The sequence below is a fragment of the Acanthisitta chloris genome, unplaced genomic scaffold (assembly GCF_000695815.1).
Source record: "Acanthisitta chloris isolate BGI_N310 unplaced genomic scaffold, ASM69581v1 scaffold26604, whole genome shotgun sequence".
NCBI lineage: Eukaryota > Metazoa > Chordata > Aves > Passeriformes > Acanthisittidae > Acanthisitta > Acanthisitta chloris.
The window spans coordinates 28,320-41,283 of record NW_008668031.1 but is presented as its reverse complement, the minus strand read 5'-3'; positions in this window follow the sequence as shown (position 1 = coordinate 41,283).

Genomic DNA, 12,964 nt, shown 5'->3' with positions numbered 1-12,964 from the left:
CGGCGCCATCCCTCTGCCAGTCAGGCCGGGGGCTGGCATGGGGCAGGGATGCAGTTCTGGCCACCAGCCCCTGCAGCCACAGAGGGCTGCATTGGCCAAAGAACGGATTGATTGCTGTCTTAAAGCTCGGGGGGAGTAAGTGGGCACACTGGCAGACCGACCAGGGCAGGGTACCGAGCCAGATAGTGCTCAGTGGGCATGGGCACAAGGGCTGTGTTGCACAGGGGTCTGCCAGTGAAGAGACCCCGGGTGATGGGAACCCACCTCCCAGGAGGTATTGACAGAGCACAGTCTCGTGCGACGATGGATTTGCTCTCGTTTGGACGACTGTGGCTTTCCCACCAGAGGGTGCTCAGCGCCCGAGGAACCCCTCCTGCCCAGCTCTGATGGAGGCGACAGAGTCGGGCTCTTATCAGGGCTCCCCCACTGTACTTTAGAGAATGAACTTCACAGCTGCCAGGGCTGCGTTTGTATTTTCTAAAGCCTCCTGGGTCTCCTCTGAGACTTGAGAAGGCTGCTGGAGCTCTGGGAAAGGCTGTGAAATGCTTTTCATGGTCAAACCACTCTTGCCCCTCTTTTGTTGCATATCTGAAGTAAAGCTTTGTTGTTGATTTCCAGAATATTCCCATGAGCAAACTCGATTAATTACATTACATTACATTTTAATGTAACTAGTAGAAAATAAAAAGAATTTCAGTAGTATTAGGTTGCACCAGTCACAAGCTGATATCGTGCTGGTCATGCACCAATTACACGCCAGTCACACTCCTGTTATATGCCTGTCAAGCATCAGTCATGTGCCAATCATGTGTTGATCATTCACTAGTACCATGCCTTGCACATGTTCTGATCATGCATCCAGCACATGCTGATCATGTGCTTTCCATGGATCAATCATGTGCTTATCATGTGCTGACCAAGTATTGATCATATGCCAGTCACACATCAATCATGTGCCAGTGATGCGCTGGTCGTATGCCCATCACATACCTGTCGCATGCCAATCACGCAGCTAGTGCACCCTGGCACATGTCAATCACACACCTGACACGTGGCAATTTTGTGTCCAGCATGCACAATCATGGAGTCAGCATGTGGTGTGAGATGACTTTGATGCCTTAACTGGGAGCTGCAGATATCTCCATGTTTTGTAAACCAGGTAACTTAACTCACAGATAGAGTGACACCCTTTTACAGCAAGGAGGAAATGTTTCCTCCAGGTGTTGGGATCCCCATGTTGGGAAGTCAGGTCTTGTGGCCAGTCCCTGCTGCACATGTTCCTGCCCCATCCCCAAATCCAGGAGAAGCCTGGTACAGCCAGAGGTTGGGATGTGCAAGGGCAGGAGTGAATGGCCACTCTTTGCTTCCCTTCCCAGCAGAAGGCACACTTTTTCCTTTGAGCTGCAGTGCTAATCTTGCTCCTCCCAGACTAATGGATCTTAGGGCAGGAGGGTGCTTGAGTAATAGATAAATAATAACTGAAAATAAATGGGATTTTTGTTACTATAGTCCTGATAAATGCAGCCCACAAAGGCTACATGATCTTCAGGAAATGGCTGCAGAGCAGTGTTCTGTACAAGGCAGCACACACTGCTTTTTCCCCAGCACAGGTTAGTGGGTTAGAGAGCATAGAATCATTTAGACTGGAAAAGACCTCTAAGGTCATGGAGTCCAGCTGTTGCTGAGTCTGATTGGGCAGCGCTGTGTGCTTTCCCTGCTCCACTTGATCAAACTGGTGCTCAGCAGCATTTCTCCTTTTCAGCCTTCAAAGCTGCTCTTGGGCAGCATCATCTGTGGCCTGACCACACACCTGAGCAGCAGAGCCCTTCATAGGCTGCAGCACAAACCTATCCAGATGTAGGCAGACCTAGCTACAGTGCAAGGAGGTCCTTTTGATCAACAGTCTGCAGTGAGGTTAACAAATAGAAGGGCAGAAGCTGTGCAAGTTCTTGTGGTTAAGCAGGTGACAGCAGCACATGCCTTCCTGCATTAAAGTATCACATTTCAGCAGGGACTGTCCTAGCCACAGACCCAGTGAGCCAAAGTGCAGCTGTAATGGTAGGGAGAAATGCAGTTTATTTTTGTTTTACAGTCAAAAGGTGAAAGCAAAATAGTCATTCTCTCTGAGGGGCTGAAAGAAATAGTGGAAAACCCCCTTCGCTTTGCATTGCAAGGAAGCAGAACCTAGCAAGTTACATCAGTATGGGTTTCTTCAGAGGAGGATGAAGTGTCTGCTATGCCTTTGTGACCTAAGAACAGGAGGAAGCTGACCCTGAGCTGCTGGGAGCTGTTTTTGGGGAGCAGCTGCTTTGCCATGTCTGCTTCAGCTGGTGGGCTGCCACGTGGCTTATGCCCCAAACACATTTCATTATCAGACCATAACTGGTTAAGCTCATCAGCTGGAGGCTGAACTCCCTGTCTGTGGCAGGCAGTGTCAGGGGGCAATGATTCCCCGTGGGGCCTCGTGAGCATTGATACCCAAACAGCTTTGAGAGGCCTGTGTGAATCCTCCTAACCAACAGCAGTACTAATGGGCCAGGGGGTGCAAGGGCCTCAAACAGCTGGCATTGCCCTGTGGGTGCATAGCCACCTCCCAGATATGTCTGAGACAGCTGTGGAGGTATGGGAAAAAGAGAAGCAGGGAACCTCTCCCTAACTTGTATCTGACATTAAAATGGTTAAAGCAGGGATTATTTTAGTTGTAATTTTTTTTGGTCCCCTGGGATTTCTTTTTTTAAAAATTTTGTTTTGGTGTTGAAAAGTTTACTCCAGTGTCTGTAGACACTTATGTAAACTCATTGCTGGGCTTTCCCTGCTCACTTTCCATTGGCCACTTAGAAGCAGTCAGCAAGGCTGAGGCTGCAGTTCTCGAACTGAAAGGTTTCCTGTTCTGAACTGTAGGAAGGCAGCAGCCTTTTTAGGCACAGAGGCTGAGTCAGGCCTGGAAACACATTTGCATTCTACTATTTAATGCAATTACACAAGGGAATTAATTAGGGAATTCATTTGAAGTTTCACCTTATTTAGGAAAACCCTCAGTGCCACAAATGTGAGAAAAAAGCTATTCTGTTTTTCTTTACACCAGCAGTAGAATCATCTGAATAAGGATTTCCAGATTTCCCCCACAAACAGGATTGCCTTGGGCTCCCTTTTTTTCCTCATAGGACGCAAACCCTTTTGAGATATTCTTACATGTTAATAAACATCCTCCTCTTCAGCCTTCCCACATTCTTCCTACTTCCAAATTTTGCAAAGTATTGTATTGTGTGACCGTGACCCGTGGGCACTGGTGTGCTGGATCCCCCCTCCTTGTTCCTCCTCATGCCTGTGCTTGTGGAAATGTGAACTTTGCAAAGTGATGACAAACACCACCTCATTTGGTGAGGGATGTTTTTACATTGTGAGTAAGGGAAGAGCAGAGAGGAAACCTTCTTATCCCTCTTCTTGTTTGGAAACTTGCATATGACATCTATGTTTTGCATTCAAATTTGCACCCATCTCTTGGCAGAAACACAGCAACAGCCAGAGGAGGAACAAGCTGCCCTGCTCCCAGAGTATCATTTAACATGGAAAGTCTCCCATCTTTGGGAAGGATGGTCCTGAGAGCAGGGCTGCCAGGATGTTGGCTGGGGATGCATTGCACCAAGTGGAGAGGGATTCCTTGAAATCAAGCCAAAAAGTTGAGGGTGGGAGTGAGTATTTGTGGATAAACTGGGAATGCTGCAAGTGGCCTCTTCTCCATCATATCTCGTGATTGATTCCCTGAGCTCCTATCTGTGTGTCTGTGGAGAACTTTGGCTGCACGGCTTGCTCTGATATTGGGGCACAGACTTACCCCATCAGCCACCCACAGTTTTGCCTTAGGCTCGGGGGCTGCTTGGGATGAAGTTTAGCACTTTAGCACGTGAACTGGAGCATGTCTGTAAACATTGGCTCCTTCAGTCTTATGGTTACTTCAGAGATTTGGGCAAAAGTGTCCATTCTCAGCTGCTTTCTGGTGGGAGGATTTGGGATTTTCTTCTATCTAGCTGCTGCCAGATGTGGGCAGCTGTGGGTGAACCAATCTGCCCAGCACCCTGGGTGAATCTCCATCTCCTCCAGTGCTTGCATTCAGCACTGCCAGTGTTAGCAGTGGGTTAGGAAAGTGGACATTTGTCCTTCTGCCTTGGACAGAGAGCACCAGGTTGGCTTTAGACAGGCAGGGAGAAGCCAAAGGCTGCAGGGACTGCCCCATGCAGCAGCATCCTGGGACTGGCCAGCACTGGACCAGAAATAGTTATGCAATGCGGAAAGGAAAGAAAAGCAAGTTCACATTGCACCCAAGGAATGGAGCAGGTAGGACAATGTTTGGAGTGGTTGTACAACTCTGGCGCTTCCTGTTTTCCTGTGGGCAGGAGCTGTGATTGTCACTTCTTATTCAGCTCCTCATCCTGGGAGGAAGACAGTATCAGGCTGTCCAGGGGCAGCAGGATGTTTATGTGGTAAGCTGAGTCAAGGTGCTGCTTTTAATACACCCTGGAGCAGAGTCATTGGGGGAAATGCACATTTTAGATTTTTTTAAAATTTTTTTTATATATATATTTTAAAAAGGCTCATGAACATCCAAAGTGCTTTGCAATTGCCACTGAGCTGTATGGCTTACTGCCAGCCCTGAGTGCCATTTTTTCTAAGGCTATTAGACAAGGATTTTACAGGGCACCGTGAACTATTGGTAATTTAGGGAAGATTCATCTAATTAGTGATGCTTTATTCAGAGGCTTTGCTTAATTACTATGTCAGTTGTTAAACTTCACATTATCTCAGCCAAGCCTGTGTCAACTTGAACACCTAACGGTGGTGGAGAGAGGATGAGGCAGCCATGCAACCTCTGCCATGTGCCTGTCTGGAGGACTCCTCTCTCTCAGATTTATTAAAGATAAGTGAATTTTCCTGGGAGAGGGGACCAAGGGACTCAATAAGCCTCAATCCTTTAAAAATTAAGGGGATTACATCCATTATCTCTTTGTGGCAGTGGATGGGAATTCCATGGGAACAAAATAGCATGCAGGGGAATAGTGTGCAGGGGAATGATGCTCATGGGACTTAGTGTCCATCACCTCCATCTTATCACCTGCCATGGGACCAGCAGCCATCGCCTCCATCCCAGCATTTCCTCATGGAGCTTTATGGTGCTGCCTGAACAGCATAGGCCCTTTTACCACTGAGCATTTCTCTAACCAGATCATCTCAATCTTGCTCTGTGTCCCAAGCACCTCCCTGCTCCTCCCAACCTTCCTCTCTCTTCCTCTGACTGTTAAAATGCAGTAGCACAAAACTAATAGGGAGAAAGACGAATTCCTCAAAGACAAACCAGGCAATCCCTATACATGTGTGGTAATTTGGAAAATCTAATCCTTCACCTTTCCTTTCTCGTTTATGTTTGATGTGAACTTTATTTCATGCAGACACCTCTCCTGTTTGGACTTCTCTTTCCTTTAAGACCTGAGTAAGAGAAGGATCTTCAGAGAGCCCTCAGGAGCCACTTCTCTACCCCACCAATAAAGGGACAAAGCCTCTGCTTTGTCCCGTTTCTCAGAGACGGGAGAGGTTTTTTCTTCGGTATCCACAGTGGCATTGCTGGGGGCAGCATGGAGGAGATTTAGGTCTCAAATATCTCAGGGTGTCCTGAAAAAGATATTGAGGTGAAAAACATTAGGATGGCGGGAAGAAAACCTCAGATGTAAAACATCATTCACTGGAGCCAGCCTTTGATCTCCCTCCTGCAGTCCCTGAAGGGAAGAAATGCAGGATGAGAGGAGGACACATGCAATACAAAATGAGATCTCATGGGATTTGGGCTCGTGTCTCCTGTGGGTCCTCTTTTCTGGAGCTTCAGTTCTTTCCTTTCCCCAGCTTCACACATTGTGCGTGCCCCATTTTTGGGGGAGAAGCACTTTTTCTTTATGTTTGCAGCAGCATTTTCCTCCTTTTGCCTCATTTTTTGTGCTGCTGCCTGTCTGAGTGAGGAAAGCTAACACATATATCTGTTGCTGGACTTGAGGGAATGGATTCTTAGGCAGCTTTTGACCCAGGGATTGGCTTTCTTTCCCCAGCTTCACACATTGTGCGTGCCCCATTTTTGGGGGAGAAGCACTTTTTCTTTATGTTTGCAGCAGCATTTTCCTCCTTTTGCCTCATTTTTTGTGCTGCTGCCTGTCTGAGTGAGGAAAGCTAACACATATATCTGTTGCTGGACTTGAGGGAATGGATTCTTAGGCAGCTTTTGACCCAGGGATTGGCTTTTGCTGATGCTCCCGAACTATGAGCTTGTTTGAGGGTGCCCCTGGGGCATCTGCCTGTTGCTCCTGACCTCTCCCAAGGTCGTACTGGCCTGTGACACTGCAGAATATCATCTTTTCTTGGTTGTTGGTTGTTTCCATTATTCATATATCGACTCTTTAAATATTCAGAGATGTCTGTCTGGTTTTTGAGCGACTTTTAGAGAACGTGGCAGCACAGTTTGCTTGGGCTACCTTCACACCTGGCTTTGTAGGATGCTATTTCTGATGAGTGATGTTTTTGGGAACTCTGGAGTCTCTGGCCCTGACTGTTTTACTGTACGAGAAGTGGAAGGGGGAAAAGGGTTTAAGGTCTGTTTGTTTTACTCTTTTGTCCAGACAATAAGTCGGCAAATACTCCCAGGTTGTTTATATTTGGATAAGGCTGCTCTGTGTCCTGTGAAAGGAAAATGACACATCTACTTCTCTGGGAAGAAATGGTGTGGGACAAATGGACCTGGCTGCAGGCAGGCATGGCTTCTGGAAGCCTCTTGATGCCACTTGTGTGATGCATGGGATGGCCTGGGCACTGTGATCCAGACAGAGAGGGCATGGCAGGGGCACAAATGCCTATTTTTTCCATGTTGGTTGCATTATGTTCAGGCCACAGGAAGGGCAGAGCTTGGCCCCTAGTGCCAGCCCCATGCTGCTGCCTTCTGCTCTCCCACCAGCTCCTGCCGGATGTGGGGCTGTGGACACTGGGAGGTAGCCTGATCAGATTTCCCATACAACAAGTTGTTTTTGGAGTCTGTGGAATGTGAACCACAAACTGAAATTCTGCTTTCCTCTGTTTTTCTCAAAAGTGCAGTCCCTCCCGGCATGGCACTGGGCGCAGGTAGAACAGGAGGCATCAAAGGGGTTTGGCTAAAGGGCTTTGGGCTGTCTCTGCTCAGCTTCCATTATCCCCAGTCTGGGCTCCGAATGCCTGACCCCATGTGGGAAAACCCAGCTTGTGCCTGTATGTCCTCTGCTGCCATCTCTGAGCTTCACACCTTTCTGTAGCTAATGGGATTTAGTGGCTGCAAACAGGACCCTCAGAAATGCCAGGGCTGAGCCAGTGAGGGTCGGTGTCTGGCCCCATCCAGCTGACTGACTGAACTCCTTGCCTTGACATGAGCCTTTTCTGAGCACGAGTGACTGCAGGATTTATTTGGGGTACATCACATACAGCATCTCCCTTGGTGCTTGGGTCTCAGAGCTGGTTCTCATGCACGTGGGAGCCTCATGCTCCCATCCAGCTGCACAGAGCTGGGGGATGCTCTGCCCTTATCTCTATGCTGACCCACTCCTGCAAACCAAATGCATACCTGAGATGTTTCCACAGGAGCCGGGCAGCTCATTATGGCTAGGCACAACATGAAGGTTATAAAAACAATCCCCAAACAGTTTTCTGGGTTTTTTTAATTTATTTTTTAAATAACTCATTCACAGAGGGCACTACCTGCTTGCCTCACAGGGAAAAGTCCAGCAGGAAGAACAACGTGCAACCTTGAGGCCCTGTGGCCCTGCAACAGGTCAGGGAAGAGGAATTTTCTTGGCCCACAGAGCCTCAGAAGCTCATGGGATGGCTCTGTCAGCATCAACCTGGGGCAGGTGCCATGAGAAAACACCAGGAGCTCACAGCTCCACTGCAGTCTGTAACTCCAGCTGGGTCTAACATCCTCCTTCTAGATCTCAAAATTGGTCAGGATTTTATTTATTTTTAAAAGTTTCTCAGGGTGATTTTTACCTGAAAGCAAGAAAGAGAAACTTCTCTTCCTATTGTTTCTTTCCCAGAGTTTTTTTAAGAAGTAAGAGGGGAAATGGTTTTCCTTCTTCATTCAATGTTGGCAAATGCAGCCAAAAATTGCTGCCTCCTCCCATTATTTTACTTTTATTAGTAAAAGTCACCTAACAGTCTGTAAATTGGGCATTTTTGTGTGAAAACAACCAGTTCCTGTCTCTCCTCTCTGAGGAGCCTGCATGGCAAATCCAGGTCAAGGGAACTGTTCTCTCTGAGCTCAGGGCTTTGATGGACCCATCTAGGGGTACAGAGGGAGATGGGAGTGTAAGAGCCCTGCACTTCTGTCACTTCTGTTTATCCATGTCCTCATCTGTACATCTTGGTTGACAAGAAGAGTTGCCTCATTGCAAAATCTTCCATCACCCCCCTGCCTACCACCCTCCTGGCCACCCCCACACAACTCCCTGCAGGAGACTGGTTTTGGTGGCCACCCATGATACTGACAATGGCACATGGCCTCCTCCTTGGTGCTGCCCCTTCCACTCTTGGGTGCAGTGATTGCATTAGAGCAATATAAAGAGTAAAATTACACTGATTTAAATATGACCTTTGTTCTTCCCCTTCAAATGGTTGTGACTATATTATTCAGTGGGATTGCATTTGTCTCCCTGCAGGTGCTGAGGTGCATTTGATTTAAACATTTCCAAACAGGCTGGACACAAGGGAAGCAGCTTTTTGTCACCTGCAGCACCACATGTCCACAGAAAAAAACCATGACATTATGAATGAAAAGGTCTGGAAACACAGAAAAATCACTTGAGAAGAAAAATTTTGCAAATGAGCAAAAAAGCATAATTTTACACACAGCCACAATTAAAGAAGCAGCAGATCTGGGAGTCGAGGCAGTTTTGGTCTGAAAAAGCCCAGAGGATTTTAGCTCTGCTTCCTAGTGGAAGGCATAAAATGCAGCAGCTGTTAAAAGTCATGGTCTGGTGCTCTGCCTGCCCTGTGTGCTGAATTCAAAAGCAGATAATGAAACTCTGAACTAACAGGCCAGGAAAGGCATGAAATGGAGGACCAGAGACCTCTGCCTAAAAGAAAGGTCCAGCAGGCATCAACAGCTCTTTCACCTCAGTAACCACCTGACTCTATGAGCCCTTGTCTTCCCCAACACCTATTTCCTCTGAATATAGTGCGTGGGAATAAATCACATTTTGGAAGTTATTTGGCTACAGATTTCAGATGCACCACTGCTGACTCTTACCTAAGATCTTGTAGCAGATTTTACCTCTGGGGGCTCGTGACCCCAGCTGGCTGTTGCACTCTGGTTGAGCATGCTCAGCCAATTCTCCTGGTGAAGACAGAGTCAAAGAAGATGAGTGATGGAGAGGTGGCTCCCTTGAGAAAAACACCCTAAAGCAGGTATCCATCACTTGCTTCAGCCTCTGAGGGAGGGCAAGACAGCAGGAAAGGGGTGGGAAGGTGCTGTAGAATCCATGCTGTGTAAATGTGGCACTTAGACACAGTTAAGGGGTGGACTTGGCAGTGGTAGACTAATTGTTGGACTCAATGATCTTTGAGATCTTTTTCAACCTAGATGATTCTATGATTCTACAGCAACTCTTTCACCAGCTCCTGAGTGCTGGCATCAATTTGGGAGCTCTGCTGCAGCCTATGGGGTTTAACTGGAGCAGAGCACTGAAATGCAGAGCACTGAGACCTGGATCTTGAGTCCTTCTGAGGTTATTTTAGAACCTTAACTGATGGTTTGGCGCCAGCACATTTTTTTCTGCTCCCTTACTCCTTCTCTGGCAGCCCCTTTGTGGAAGACCATGCTGGTGTCCCCATAGACTTGCCAGTGCCAGCTCCCTTTATAAATACTCCTGGTATAAATTCAGAGAGCTCCATCCCTGGCAGGCACAATCCTCCCTCTGATCATCATGTTGTAGGGTGCTGGGCTGGAAACTCACAGGATAGAGCACTGCCACAAGAGAAACAGCTATTAATGCCTTGTTAGAAGGTTTGCATTTCCATTTACAATTGATTAATAAAAGCAATGCAGTGGTGGCTCTCTGGTACTGCAGCACTTCTATTCCCTTGGTCTTATTTAAGTCAAATATTCTAACTTTTGTACCAAGACAAATTGTTTTTAGAAAGCAAACTAAAACATGTCTGCATGTCAAAGTGCTGCAGGCTCAATGGCAATGAGCCTGAGAGCTGGGGTGAGATGACCGTGTGTTAGATCAGACCTGCAGGTTGTCCTTTTGCCATTTCATAGAGGAGTCAGCATGAAGCTTCCCATGGTTGCAGGACATGCCCTTCCATTTTGAAGGCTTGAACTTCCCAAGTGACAGCAACTGAAGGCAGCTCTTACCCTCTCGCTCTCCCCACCCTGGGCAATAGCAGCAGTGGTATTTCTCATCCTGACCTAAAGGGACATTTCTTTATGCTGTCCTTGCCTAGTCTGACTTTCTGGGTCTTTTCACATGGTGAGGCCAAGTTCCTGGGAATAGCCCCATCAGATCCAAACTTGTGTGAGGAGGAGGGAAAACTCTCTGTCCTATCCTGCACCTCTCTGGCAGCTCCCTGCAATGTCAAAGGGTGTCTTGGGGATGGGCTGCATCCAGCACTGCTTTCAGTCCTGAGAGCCACATTTTTTACATCCACAGCCCCAGTGACAGAATCAAGATTTATTCTTAAAATGGAAAAAAATAAGCAGTTGTCCTCTTCTCAAGGAAAACTCTCATTCCATTTTGCTCCCTTGCCAGGAGGAGTGGCTTGCTGGGGGTTGAGAGAAACTTTTGCATGAGGACTTGTTCCCTGGTCACAGAGAAAAACAGTCAAGAGGAGAGTAGGAGTCAGTGGGCAGCAGACCCCTAGCCAGGGTTCTTCCTTTCATAAATGATGCTAGTGACCCTGGCGGCTTTGAAATAAGATTTTGGTGAGTGAGTACCTGATCAGGGCAGACATAGCTAAAAATAAGTGATGCTTTTGTATTACAGGAGACTGAAAATCATTGGTATTTAGGCTCAAACCAGTCTGTCCTGAAATTGTGACACTCTTGTGTCCTGCAGAGCACAGGCAGAGGTGGGAAGCAGACCCTCAAGGCAGACCCATAGGCATTGCTCCTACCCACAGCTCCAGGAATGGGAAGGGTGGGAGGAATGACTCTTCTCCTGCATTTATATTTATCTCCTAGTTGATGACCAAGCTCAAAAGGCAGGATACACCTCCCTGGAGCCTGGCAAACTGACAAACATCTACCTGGGAAGGATGCAAACCCAAACCCCCCTACTAAAAATATTCAGGCAAATAGAGATTTTCCAAAACGGAGTTCTGGAAATGCTAAATTTGGTGCTGATTCATCAAGGAAGGGGGGCACAGTCACTTTATTTTTCTCCCCTAAAGCAAGGGGGAACAATGTAAATCCTGAGCACTGTCCATCCTACCCCCTCAGCTGGGCTTCTGTGCTTTGAAGTGCCCATCAATAACCCTGTAAGCACGGGCTTCCCAGTAAGGCAGACCTGCCACAGAAACAGGAATCCCTTATCGGGCAGCAGGAAGTTCTATTTTTACATGAAGTTCAGATTGAAAATAAAAGGGAAATATAGGCACTGTGGACGCAGGCTAAAATTAAACCTTGAGCTTCTCCCCTGATGGCTGGCTGGATTGAGAAAATGATGGTGAATGCCAAGAAGGAGCTCATTGTCACTGGCTTCTCTTGGTGGGATTTGCTCTACTGTGGGGCTTTTCTCCTCTCAGTGAGCTTTATGAATGTGGCTTAAATAAATCACCTGGTATCAGTGTTGTGGCCAAGCTCTATGCCCTGGGCAAGTGGGAAGAGGTTCCTTTGCATCTTCTTCGTATGGCTCCTTGACGTATTTCTGAGCCAAAGGCTTCTGTTTCTGGTTGCCCTGACCTACATCCAGACCAGGCCTTTCTCTGAAAAAACCTTCTGCATTCAGGTAGTATGAACATGAAGTACTGAGGCATCATGAGGGTCTGTCTTGCCCAAGTGACTCCATCATTGCCAGTTTAGGGTCTGCTCCCTGCAAGGGATGAACAGGCACATCTGGTCTGGATTTTGAGCGCTGCTTTACAAAGTTCTTTGTGATCTGGAGTAATGAAACAAGCCCTAAGCCACAGTCCACAAACCTCTTCCTTTCCTGCATCCAACACTGAAAAGCAACTGCCAAAACAATGCTGTGGCTGTGTGTTTTCATTACCACTGTGATTTGTATGATTTGCATCCACGCTTTTGTTCTTCGACATCTCAGGGCTTTGCCAGCTGAAGCAGGGCTCAGGGCTTTCAACTGAGCTGTACTGGCTTTTCCAGCTCTGTGGGCAGGGTGGCACTGGGACAAGTCCTGCAGGGACTATGAAGATGGCATCTTGTCAGCATTTCTGTCAGGCAGCTCGTTTCAGGCTTATCTGTGTTGGACCTTGGACCAAAAGGCCTTTTGCTTGGCTTGCAAAAAGCAATTAAGCTGTATCCAGAAAAGTTACTGAGTAAGACGAATCAGGAGGTGCACATCTCTTGGCTGACCACACGGACATTTTCTGTGTGAGTTCAATCTGCCTCCCGTCTGGAAAAGTCCCTTTCTAAAGTCCATGGAAAGCAGGAGGTCTTTTGAGCTCAGGTGGGGGCTCTTTGCACCATGACAGGATCCCAGGGAGGGTTATAACCAGCTCCTTGGGTCTTGCAGAGGCAGCAGAACACCTTCAGCTTGCTTTATCAACTCACAGCCAGGGATGGGTGTTTTAGGGCTCAGAGGATGAGCAGCATGTGAACACTGCCCTTTAACATTGACACAACCCAGAAAAGCAGTGGTTCTCCAAAAGGTGGTGAGAGGAATGTAAATAACAGTCAGAAGTGATAAACTGCATGTTGAAGTGGAATGTTTTGAAGCTCGACAGGAGAAAT